This window comes from Mirounga angustirostris, unplaced genomic scaffold, assembly GCF_029215605.1.
Source record: "Mirounga angustirostris isolate CCGP_5_RB_7025 unplaced genomic scaffold, mMirAng1.0.hap1 SCAF_13, whole genome shotgun sequence".
Lineage (NCBI taxonomy): Eukaryota > Metazoa > Chordata > Mammalia > Carnivora > Phocidae > Mirounga > Mirounga angustirostris.
The window spans coordinates 53,159,573-53,171,432 of NW_026991721.1; positions in this window are offsets into that span (position 1 = coordinate 53,159,573).

The window sequence follows — 11,860 nt, forward strand, 5'->3', positions numbered from 1 at the left end:
GGCAAGAAGTCAAGGCCTTGGCAACAGCTGCAGCCAGTTGGCACCAGGTCCTGGCAAAAGTCATTGTTTGGCCCAAACAGGAAGCCGCCCGAGGGGCAGTGTCGCCTCGCCTCAGTGAACCCTGAAGCTTGGTGCCCGAGAAACATGGGGACGTGCTGGCGAGCAGGGACGGGTGTTGCAGCTGCAGCACCCCACCCCGGGCTGGTGAGTGGACCTCACCCGGTGCTGGGGGCCTGGTGCAGGGAGGACAGGCCTGGGAGCCGGGGACTCGGGGTTCTAGTCCTATGTGCCCTTACGTGGATTACTGCCCCTCTCTGGGCATATCTCCTCATCCATCAGATGACATCGAACTATGCATTTGTGGTTGAATGGATCCACATCTGGTTGTCTCAGGGGTCTCTCCGGCTGCCTGTCTCTTGGTGTCTTCCAGTGTAGATGACACCCTTGGAAGGACCCTTTTTCACCAGGAGACAGACCTGATGGCACCATAGCACTTTACAGTTAGTCATGTCATCTGACCCAACAGTTATGCCGAGAGATATAGGTGGGGTTCATGGTCCCACTGCACAGAGGGAAACTCAGAAGTTCAAAGTCAGGATTCGAACCCACGCCCTTGGCCTTGGATCCCGAAGCTCTTGGGAAGCCTGACGCCATGAGCGAGAGTGTACATGCTTGGGCTAAAGAGGGAGGCAGTCCCCTGGCGCTGCATGAGCTCTGAGTCAGAGGGTGGCTGGTGGGCAGGCACCGCGGGAGCCTAGAGGAGGCCGCGGGCCCCGGGCTTGAGGGAACGGGGTCAGCAGCTTGATTCAAGGGCTGGCAGTTTGAGGCCTGCTTGGTTTGTCTGCTCTGCCTTTCTTTTTCTCAGTTTGGGCTCTGCCACTTACCCAGGGTGACCCAAGCGAGCCCTTTTGCTTGTCTATACCTCAGTGACCCCAGGGCTCATCTGGAGATAAGGCTGTCCTGCCAAGCCCTGGGCTGAGTAGGGATCAGATGAGCTGATGGGTAGTGGAAGCTCATCACCATGTGGACGTGCTGGTTGCCCATCCAGCACCGATTTCTCTCTTTCTTCCTCATAGCACCCCAATACCGCTTGTTGCCCCCACCCCCGGGTTTAACCCAAGATCCCAATGCATCTAAGCGAGTCCGCACATGGCAGGCCCCCAGAGACCATTACTGATTGCAAACATGACCCAGGTGTCCTATCCAAACCAAGGAGCAGATCTTCTAGTCCAGGGTTGGGAGAGAAGGCTCTCGCCCTCTCCTGCCAGACACGTACACAGAAGCATGGAGCCCCCAGTGCCACTGGCAGCCACCTCCACCCCGAGGAGAAGGTCGGCTATCATGGGGCCACGGGGGAGCCAGCTAAGGACAAGAGAGAACTAGAAAAGCCTGTGCTCTTCCTGAGCCCAAGAGCTGCCTCTGGCGCCAGAGCCTCCCACTCCGGACTTGCGGTGGGAGGAGATTGATGTCTCCGCGGCTTACTGAGATTTTGGAGGCAGGCTGTCTCTTACTTGCAGCCAAAGGCATCTCCAGCGTCCCCTCCTCACCTTACAGTTTCTGATGCACAGAGGGGAGACAAGTCGCCCTCCCCATGTTGGCTCACTCTGGATATTTAAGCTGGGAGGACAGTTGCGAAACCTCTGGGCTCCCGGCCAGGGCTGACGACTTGTTCGCGGCTTTTTGGAAGCTCTGCATTCTTTCCTCTCTGTTCCTTGAGCCAGAGACAATTCCTCCCTCTCCGCAGCTGGCCTCTGGCCTCAGCCCAGGCCAGCCCACTGACATTAACGCTGCAAGATTGATGGGGCGGGGAGGCAGAGAGCCTGGACCCCGAGACCCCAGCCCCAGCTTCTCCTTCTGCTTAGCCTCTGGTTTTTTCCCCTGTTCTCCTCTCCAGGGGCCATGGCCACTTTGCAGTCTTCAGATCATAGAGTTTCCAGAACACGAGAGCCCTTAGACATGACCCAGTGCAAATTCCTTGGTGTACAAAAGCGGAAACTGAGACCCCAGATATAAGCAAGAAACTTTACATGATTACAGCCCAGGTACTTTGACTCTCAGTCCAGGAGTCTTTCCTATAGGCTATCAGAAGGTTTTAAACTGACATAGATCGGGCACCTGGGTGGCTCAGATGGTTAAGCGTCTGCCTTCAGCTCAGGTCATGGTCCCAGGGTCCTGGGATCAAGTCCTACATCGGGCTCCCTGCTCGGCGGGGAGCCTGCTTCTCCCTCTGCCTCTCTCTCTCTGTCTCTCATGAATAAATAAATAAAATCTTTAAAAAAAATAAATAAACTGACGTAGATCTTTCTGTTTTGAGTATCAGCTGAATACCTGGTGTGCCTTGTCTTGATCCTCTTTTTCCATCCCTATGGCCACTGCTCTGGTTCCGGCTTCAGGCTCTCTTGCCTCAGTGTTGGCCTCATTCTAATGGTCTGTCCGGTTCCCACGTGCAATCCTGCTGTTCCCTTCCCCGGCAGCCAGAGGGATTGTTTTTAACACAGACCTGACTCTGTCATCCCCCTGCTTCACTGCCTATAGGACAAGATCCAGGATCTATAACCTAGCTCACAAGCCCCTCGGGATTGGCCACTGCCCAACCTCATCTGTCAGATAAGACCTATATTCCTTACCACTAAACTCAATTGATGCCTCTTCCAGGCAGCTTTCCCAGATCCCTCCATCTCTGAATGGTGCTGTGCTGGAGCCCTTCTCAGGGTGGGAGGGTCGGACTCTAGCTGCCTGCTCCCCCGGATGGTGAGTGCTTCCAAAACAGAGACACGTCCACTCAGCATCACAGGCTGCCTGCACCCTCCACCAGGTTCAACCCATCTGCTGATCTGGCTTGGGTGTGAGTGTGTCTCTACTCAAGAGCACAGACACTGAGAACCAAGACAGGCTCAGGGCTCTGGGAAATTACAAGGGCAAATCTTAACAAACAGTCCTCTCTGAGCGTAGCCAAGAAAAGCCCTGAACTTGGAACTCAGTGCTGGGATTCTAGGAGCTCCACTTCCAGGAATTAATCCTAAGGGGGAAAATCTAGAATGTGAACAAAGATGAACACGGCAGAATTTATTCATAATAGGAAAAATCTGGAAACAATCTAGCAGTCTAGCAGTAACAGAAAGGTTAAATGCATTAACATATATTCAGATAGTGAAATATTGTACAGCCATTAAAATTATCTTTGCAAGTTGTTCTTAACACAAAAAAGCATTAAGTGAAAAAGAACAGAATATGAGACCATACATGTAGTATGATCATAACTGAAAAAAATGCACACAGATTGGGAGAAAATAGACTAAAATGCTAAAAATGGTTGACATGGGGTGGGAAGATTAAAATTTTCCCTAGGTTTTTACTTCCCTGCACTTTCCAAAATTTCTACTATAAACTTGCCTTCATTCCATTGTCTGAAAACCTCTGCTGTAAATGTTTACTCATTTTATAGCTAGAAAAAAACTAATTAGAGGAAGGGGAAAAAAGAGATCAATTCTAGTCCCAACTCTGGTGATAATTGGACACATAACCTTGGGCAAGTCGGCCACCTCTTCATGACTTGATTTCCTCATTGATTTGTTCATTCGCTCCTTCCTTCCTTCTAGAAATCTCTCCTAAGAGCCTCACCTGAGCCAGCCAGGCACTAGAGACCCAAAAGTGAATCAGAATCTAAACATATCAAAAAGATACTTAAACTTGTTCATATCAGAGAAATACCAATTAAACCCAAGTTACCAAATCTTATCTCTCAGATTGGCAAAAACACCCAAGTTGGACAATGCCCTTTGTTGGCAGGACTGTGGTGAAACAAACATTCTTATAGATTACCTGGTGGGAATACAAAATTAGTGCAAGCCCTATTTGAAGGGAAATTCGGTGACTTCTAGCAAAACTACATGTGTGTTTACTCTTTGACCCAGCAAATATCCTTCTAGAAATCTATCCCAAAGATACACTGGCAAAGTTACACAAGAGTATGCATAAAGCAATTCCTGAAAGCACCATAGCTCTAATAGGAAAACTCTAGGGACCACTCAAATGCCCATCAGTAGGGATTAGCTAACCACACAATGGATGGCTCTGCATCTAAAAAGGGAACGCAGAACATCTCAAAGAAACTGTGATGATAGCATCTCTAGGGTACAACGTTAAGTGAAAAAGCAAGGTGGAATAAAATGTGTATAGTACATTGTCATTTATCAAAGGAAGAGAAGGGAATAAACAAAAATGCATACTTTCTTTCATTAAAACAAGCAGCTAAAGTGTAAAAAATAAAATGTCAAACTTGTTCTTTAGTGGATGGGAGAGGAAATATGGTAAAGGGAATTGGGGCAGAAGCTAGACCTCTCTGAATATGCCTCATTTTGTAGATTCACTTTAGAACCTGGTATGTGCTTCACACAAAAATAGGACAGGATTAAATCAAAATAAAAGTCAAAACAACCCCCCAAATCAAAAGCCAAATGGAATAAATGAAGCTGGGGGCGCCTGGGTGGCTCGGCTCAGTCTGTTAAGCATCTGACTCTGGCTCAGGTCATGGTCCCAGGCTCCTGGGATTGAGCCCTGCATCAGACTTCCCACTCAGCGGGGAGTCTGATTCTCCCTCTCCCTCTGCCTGCCGCTCCCCCTGCTTGTATTGCCTCCAACATCTCAATAAGCCACAGAGACATCAATCTCCTTCCACCGCAAGTCCGGAGTGGGAGGCCCTGACACCAGAGGCAGCTCCTGGGCTCATGAAGAGCACAGGCTTTTCTAGTTCTCTCTTGTCCTTAGCTGGCTCCCCCGTGGCCCCATGATAGCCGACCTTCTCCTCGGGGTGGAGGTGGCTGCCAGTGGCACTGGGGGCTCCATGCTTCTGTGTACGTGTCTGGCAGGAGAGGGCGAGAGCCTTCTCTCCCAACCCTGGACTAGAAGATCTGCTCCTTGGTTTGGATAGGACAACCTGGAATCCAAATCTAATCAAGTGGTTAGATCTAATTGCTAATTTGTGGGAAAGGGAGGGGATTGAAGAATATGGTAAACAACACCATGGGGGATACAGTGGGGAAAGTCCAGGATTCGGAAAACAGAAGAGAATAGGGGACAGACAACGTGGTTTATTCAAGAAATAAATGTGAGAAGAAATAAGAGAAGAAGGAGAAACCTATACATTAAAAGAGATTTAAGAGACCCAGCACCCAAGTGAAAAGTACGGACCTCGTTTGGATCCTGATTTTGAACAAACCAACTTTAAAAGACCATTTATGAGAAAGACAGGGGAAAATCATTTGATGTTTTGGATTTGCTCTAAATAATCCAGTAGGGGAGGAGCTGGGGGATATCAGAAAAACAAGAGTGGCCTTGAGGTGGTAAGGGTTGAAGCTGACTAAGGAATATGCATTTTTGGTGTGCATTTTTGTGTGTGCTTAGAGTTTTCCACAATAAAATGTCTGCTGCTCGCAGGGAAGTGGAGAGGAAGACTTGGGGTGTTCCCTCCAAGGGGGGGATGGGGGCAGAGCCAGAGTGAACTTAGGCAGGAATGTGCGTATAGGGGGAGGAGTGTGAGCAAGTACAGGAAGGTTCCACAATCTGGGCATGGAAGTAATCTCTGCACTGAAGGAGCAAAGGGGCAGATCAGGGGAAGACGGGGGTGGGGAGGTGCAGGTGATTGAGAGCGTTCACCCCAGACAGACTTGGACCCAGCCTATGCGTGCATCCTTCTTGCCTGCAAGGGGGTCATGAGTTCTCATTTGGCCTCACTGAAAATCCAGTTGTGTGATGTCAATGGCATTTCCTTTCAGAAAAAGGAAATGAGGTTAGTGAGCGTGTTACCAGGAAAGGAAAGTCAGTTGGGCCCCACCCTTTGCAGCCCCACGCTCCTCCCCCACGGCCCCCCACAGCACACTAAGCCCTTCTGCCTGGAGCAGGGGACAGGGCCCAGAAATGTCACGGTTCAGACAATACGCGTGAGGGCTGACTGTTAACAGTTTTGACTTCTGAGCAGGGCGAGGCCACCCCCAACAGAGTCAGCACCCTCTCCAGCTCCTGGGCCTTGACCCAGGCCACACTGGGAGATGGAGGTCACAGGGAGCTCCGGGGTCTCATTAAATGTCAGCAAGGCCCTAAAGATGAGCTCTTTGAATGTGAGGCAGCTGAGAATCAGAGAGGAGAAGGGACATGGCCAGGATCACAGGGAAGTCAGATGAGAACCCAGGTACAGGTCACATGCATCTGGGGATCAGGGGTCAGTCCATGAGGCCCGCCATGCCACCCAGCTCCCAGAATGCCCTGCTTCAATTATAACTATTAAGTGCCTTTATTAAACCAAACCACTCCCTAACTCTTAGCTTTTGAACATCTGAACGTTCCTTAAAATGCTGTTACAAGACAAAATGAAAACAAATTTCAACACATCAAATGAAATTGCTGTATATTTGTATACTTCGGAACAGAAAGAAAAATAATATCAATTAATAGTAAATTGATAACTTGGTGTGTTCAGCCAACCAGTCTTTTGAAAGATTGATCACTTGGCAAATTGGCCATCAAGTGGATACATTTTAAGGAACTTGACCTAGAGCTCCCCCACCCCTCCTCCTGACTGTGAGCCCTGTGAGGAGGGCCCAGGCCCAGCTCTGCCCCAAGTGCTTGGCCCAGGGCCCGGCACACACTGGGGTCAGTCATCGGTGAGTTCATTGCTGAGTAAACTAAAGATAGGGAATTCTGATGTTGGACCTGAACGGCCTTGAGGGTTGAGGGGATGATGGGAGGTGGGTTAGCCGTGATGACCCTGGTCACCCCCGACGCAGTGAGGTAACAGGGTGGAAAAAACCCTCACCTTTGTTCTTATTGCAAAAGTCAACTTGGGTCATACTTTCCATCGTGCCCCCTGCAGGGAGGGCGGTCTGGTTCACCCTCCCACACACCCAGGGGCTGGGGGTTTTCAGGTGAAGTGGAACTAGGTGTTTGTGTCTCTGCATCTTTGCAGGATGGCTCAGCACCAGACCGAGTGGCACACCTGGCATGTGGCCTTGGGAACTTCCGCTTGTGCATGCAAGGGTGTGTGTGCGTGTGTGTGTGTGTGCAGGTGTGTGCAGGAGTGTTTGCACATGCGGGTATGGACGGCTGGGATGTGTTGTTATGTAGATACAGAGGCTTATGTACCTGTGTTGACTGTCATTGTGTCTGAATATGTATAAATGCAGAATGTCTGCGCACTGATATTTGCACGTGATTGTGTGAACTGTTTGTACACTAGTTCTCACGATGCAAGTGTGTTGAATATATGTATCTGTTTATCCATGGAAGTGTATGATGATCGGGTATGTGTGTGTGCATATGTATATATGTGCATATTTGTGCTCTTTTGCACAAATACACACTGTGCATTGATGTTGATCCATGTGCGTGGCGTGGGGTGCACATGTATGTTCGTGCAGGGTGCGTATTACTCCGGAGGTGCACCTTAATGTGGGAGGATGGATAGGTGTGATGTGGGTGTACGGATGCCTGTGGGCTAAGTGTTCTGTAGGTGCCTTTGTGAACACGTGCCTGCGTGGAGATCTACAGATGTGTGTGTGCAGGTGGATTTGCGTGTGATGCGCACACATGCGCACGTGATGAGCGCGTATAACTGCAGGTGCGCACAGGCGAACGTTCCCTCATTACCCTGTGCTTTGCGTTCCTCTTGGGCGATGACAGAACTTCTGAGTCTTAACCATGGCCGGTGGCTCTTCCAGGAACGTGGTTTCCTGGGCCTGAGAAATACGAGTGTCAGAGGTCCCATGTGAGTGAGGAAGCAGGTGGGCCTGCGGACCAGGCTGCTGTGGACCAGGCTGCTGAGGGCGTTGGGACATGTGGGGCCTCAGGGGCCGCTGTGAGCCCTGGGGAGTGCCGCTGCCTCCTTGGCGCCTCAGCCCCCACCCCTCGATGGTTTGCGGAGCCGGTTTCTTTCTTTCTTTTTCTTTCCTTTCTTTCCTTTCCTCCTTTCTTTCTTTCTTTCTTTCTTTCTTTCTTTCTTTCTTTCTTTCTTTCTTTCTCTCTCTCTCTTTCTTTTTTTTTTCTTTCTCTCTTTTCTCCTTCCTTCCTTCCTTCCTTCCTTCCTTCCTTCCTTCCTTCCTTCCTTCCTTCCTTCCTTCCTTCCTTCCTCTTTCTTTCGTAGAGCCAACGTAACATCTCAGCAGGCCCCCCTCGGTGGAAAGCAGCCGGGTAAGTGCGAGGCCTGTGGCTGGGGGCTGGGGTTGAGGAGGCCAGGAGAGGCTCCAGGAACACAGTTCTAGCTCCAAGCCTCGGTTGTCCCTGGGCCTGCTCCGTTTACATTCTGGATTACAGTTTCAAAACCATACCCACATCCATCCTCTCAGCTAGTCCTTGTACACTTCTTTTAGTCCTTTGGGGAGGCTGGGAGCAGAGTGGTGTAAAGGACCGGCCTGGTTCCACTCCTGCCCCCTCTTCTATCTGGGCCACCTCTGCCCGCCAGCCTCCCTCACAGCGAGAGTCATGAAGTCATCAGAGCTGATGCCAGGAGGTGTCCCATCTGCATCGGGCCCACGGGAAGCAGCCCCCAAAGGCGGGCTCTTGTGGCTACAGTCATCCTCATCTTAGATGAGGAAACAGCCCTGGGGGGCTCTCCCACTTTGTTCGAATCGACCTGGAGATGATGGAAAGAGCCGAGGCCCCCTCCTGACTTCGGATGCCCACCCTCTGTCATCAGATGTGTTTTCTTGTTCTTCCAGGCTCAACCAGGCCGTGGTAAACCCCACATGTGGTTCTGTGGTTGCCTGCCCAGGGCCACCCGGAGCCGGGGGCTCCCCCTCGGTGAGTGGCAGAATGCCCATCCCCCAGGCAGCCACAGCCCGCTCGGGCCCACAGACACACAGATCCTGTGTGAGGAGGGCTGGGTGTTCTGGGCACATGTATGACGTGCCAGAGGCTGCGCTGGGCTGGAAGCAGAGATTACATCATCTCCCTGGTTTATTTTTAAAGTCTGTGATATAGAGGTTATGACCCCACTGGACAGATGTGGAAATCGAGGCTCAGAGCCATGACTTGCCTAAGGTCAAAGGTCTTCAGTGAAAACCCAAGTTGTTCTGATCCCAAAGCCCATGCTCTTAGTCCCTCACCCTCTCACCCCTTCCTTATCTTGAGCCTCGGGACAGCCGGTGCAGGGGCAAGAACAGGGCATTTGGAGTCGCACAGGGAAGGAGGTCCCCGTGGCAGAGCATACTCTCCAAAACGTGGCCTCAGGAGTCTTTCCCAATTCCACATACCGGAGCCTTGTCATTCTCCAGCAAGAGATGGAGGTTATTGCCCCTCCCCTTCTCACTTTGGGACTGCCTCCGTAAGCAGACTAGGACATTACATAACTTCCCAGGCTAAATCTTAAAAGGTGATACAGCTTCTACCTGTCTGTCTGTGTCTCTCTGGAATCCAGCAGCCATGTTGTGAGGAAGCCCAGGCCACAGGGAGAGGCCTCCTGAGGTGCCCTGGCCAACAGCCTCAGTTAAGGTCTTAGCCAAGGCCAACTTCAGGGCTGGACATAGGCATGGACGACTCTCCAAATGGTTCCTGCTCCTGACTGCAACCATCCCAGGTAATGTCAGGTGCAGCAGAGATGAACTCTCCCCTGTCTGCCCTGCCCCCATGCAGATTTGAGAACAAAATCAATGTCATTGTTTCCAGCACTTAAGTTTTGGATACATAGCACTGGGTAAGGAGAACAGCCTTCCCCATCCCCTGCAGCCCTCTGAGTCACCCCAGCCAGGGGTAGGCAAGCCCCTCCCTTGTCCCACTCCCACCCCTGCAGGCAGAACCTGGAGTCAGTCCTCTGCCCCCTGCCGAGCCCAGCTCTGTCACTTGCACCCCCCTCTGTGACGCTCAGTTTCCTCTGTGTCAGATGGGAATTATCACAGTACGTTCCAGGAGTCTGGGGGATGAATAACGAGGGCTCCTTAGGTAGGTGCAGGCCTGTGAGGCTGGGGAGGAAGGATGAGATGTGGCTGCAGTCCCTGACTTGGTCGACGGAGAGCGGGAGGAGTATGCTTCAGGGAGGCTAAAAAGCGGGTCAGTTCTGGTTGCAGTAAGTGTGAGAAGCCCCGCTCCATGCAGGAATGGGTCCCCAGGAGGCACGGCCCTCAGGTAGCTCACAGATTAATGGAGATCCAGGAGGAAGAGGAGTGGGACTGGGCAGGTTTGGCAGGATCTGGTCAAGGGTGCTTGAGAGAGGGAATGGAGGGCACAGCAGGCAGGATCCAGAAGGATGGACAGGGAAACCTGGCCAGAGCCAGGTGGGCTCAGCCACACCTGTGCGTGGGCTTGGAGGCTGCTCTGAGAAAGGCCGCTCCCTCCCCCAAGCCCGACGACCAGCTCTATCTAGGGAGATAAAGTCTCTGCGGAGGCTCCCAGACCAGAGACATCCTTATCAGCGGCTGCTGTCGTCTGGGGTACTCGGGAATGTAAACACGCCTGCCATGCAGCCCTGGATGAGCCAGCCCTGGGAAGACACAAAGCAGAGGCGAAGGGGGGCAGCCCCTGGCCCCCACACCCGTGCCCTGCGCCGGGGGTGGGGGTGGGGAGGTGGGGGGCTGGGATGGGGTGGGGAAGAAGGGAATCCCAGCCTCCCGAAGGGCCTGGGGGTCCTTTACTCTCTTGCTGAGTGATTGACTCCTATCAGCTCCTTGAAATCACACAGGGCTCTTAAAGTAACCTTGTTAACATTTCCTTTTCCAAGAAGAGGAAGCCTGGGGAACTGGGAGATGACAGCATTCGCCCAAGTTCCCAGAGCTGGGATTCAAGCCCCAGAGGCCTGGCTCTGGAGACAGTGTGGTGAGGGCCATGATCAGGGGCTCCGAGCATAAATAGCCCTTGCCGGCTGAGCTGGAGTGAGATGGAAAGGGGTCAGCCCGGAGTGCATGCCCCACAAGGCTCAAGCCCCTTCCCCACCACCCACTCCCAGGCTCCTGCTGGCCCCATCGAGCTGGGACCTGTGGCCTGGGGCTCCCAGGTCAATGAGGCCCCTTTGTGATGTGCTCCCAGGACCCAGAAGAGCCAACATTAGGCAGTGGGAGCAGGGAAAGGGCATGGGGTTTGGGGTTAGAGAGATGGGAGTTTAAATTCTGGCTCTGCTCCAATCTGGCAGAATGATGCTCAGTGGGGCCTGCTCATGCCTGCGCCTCATTTTCCCCATCTACAGAATGCTCTCCAAGGCCTTGCGCTCTGACCTTCCAGACGGTGTGAACCCGAGTATCTGTGACCACACCAGCAGAACCGCGAGCAAGGGGCCATCTGCCTGTGTTCCTGGGGGAGGAGGCACTGAGCAGGAACCTGAAATAAATCCTTTCCTCTCCCTTCCCTCCCTGCCTGCCTCCCTTGCTTCCCTCTCCTCCCAGCCCAACAACACCTTGTTCCTGGGCTGAGGGGGTCCCAGGCTGGGTTGGGGGCTGTCAGCTTTGTGTCACAGGGGCTCAGATCAAGGTCAATACAGGGTACAATGGGAGAGGGCACAGAGTGAGGGAGGGGCCAAGACTCTTTACAGGGAAATCTCTGGGGACATGTTCCTCAAAGAATGGGTGGGTGTTTGCCAAGCAGATGGGGGAGAAGGAGAAAAAGAGCCTTGGGTGGAGGGAGCTGGGGGCCAAAGCGTGGAGGTGGGAGGCCGGGCAGGAGTCTGCCTCCAGCCAGGATGGATGGCTGGAGCCCAGGGCTCAGCAGGTCTGCAGGAGGCAGCCACCAGCAGAACACGAAGAAGGGCCTTGAACGCCAGGCTAGGGAGCTTGGGCTTTCCCCTGAGGGTGCCGGGGAGCCATGGAATGGTTTTGAGGAGAGGAGGAGTGTGATCAGGACAGTGTGTCCAAAATGTGTCTCTGGCTACGGTGAGGAGGTTGGACCA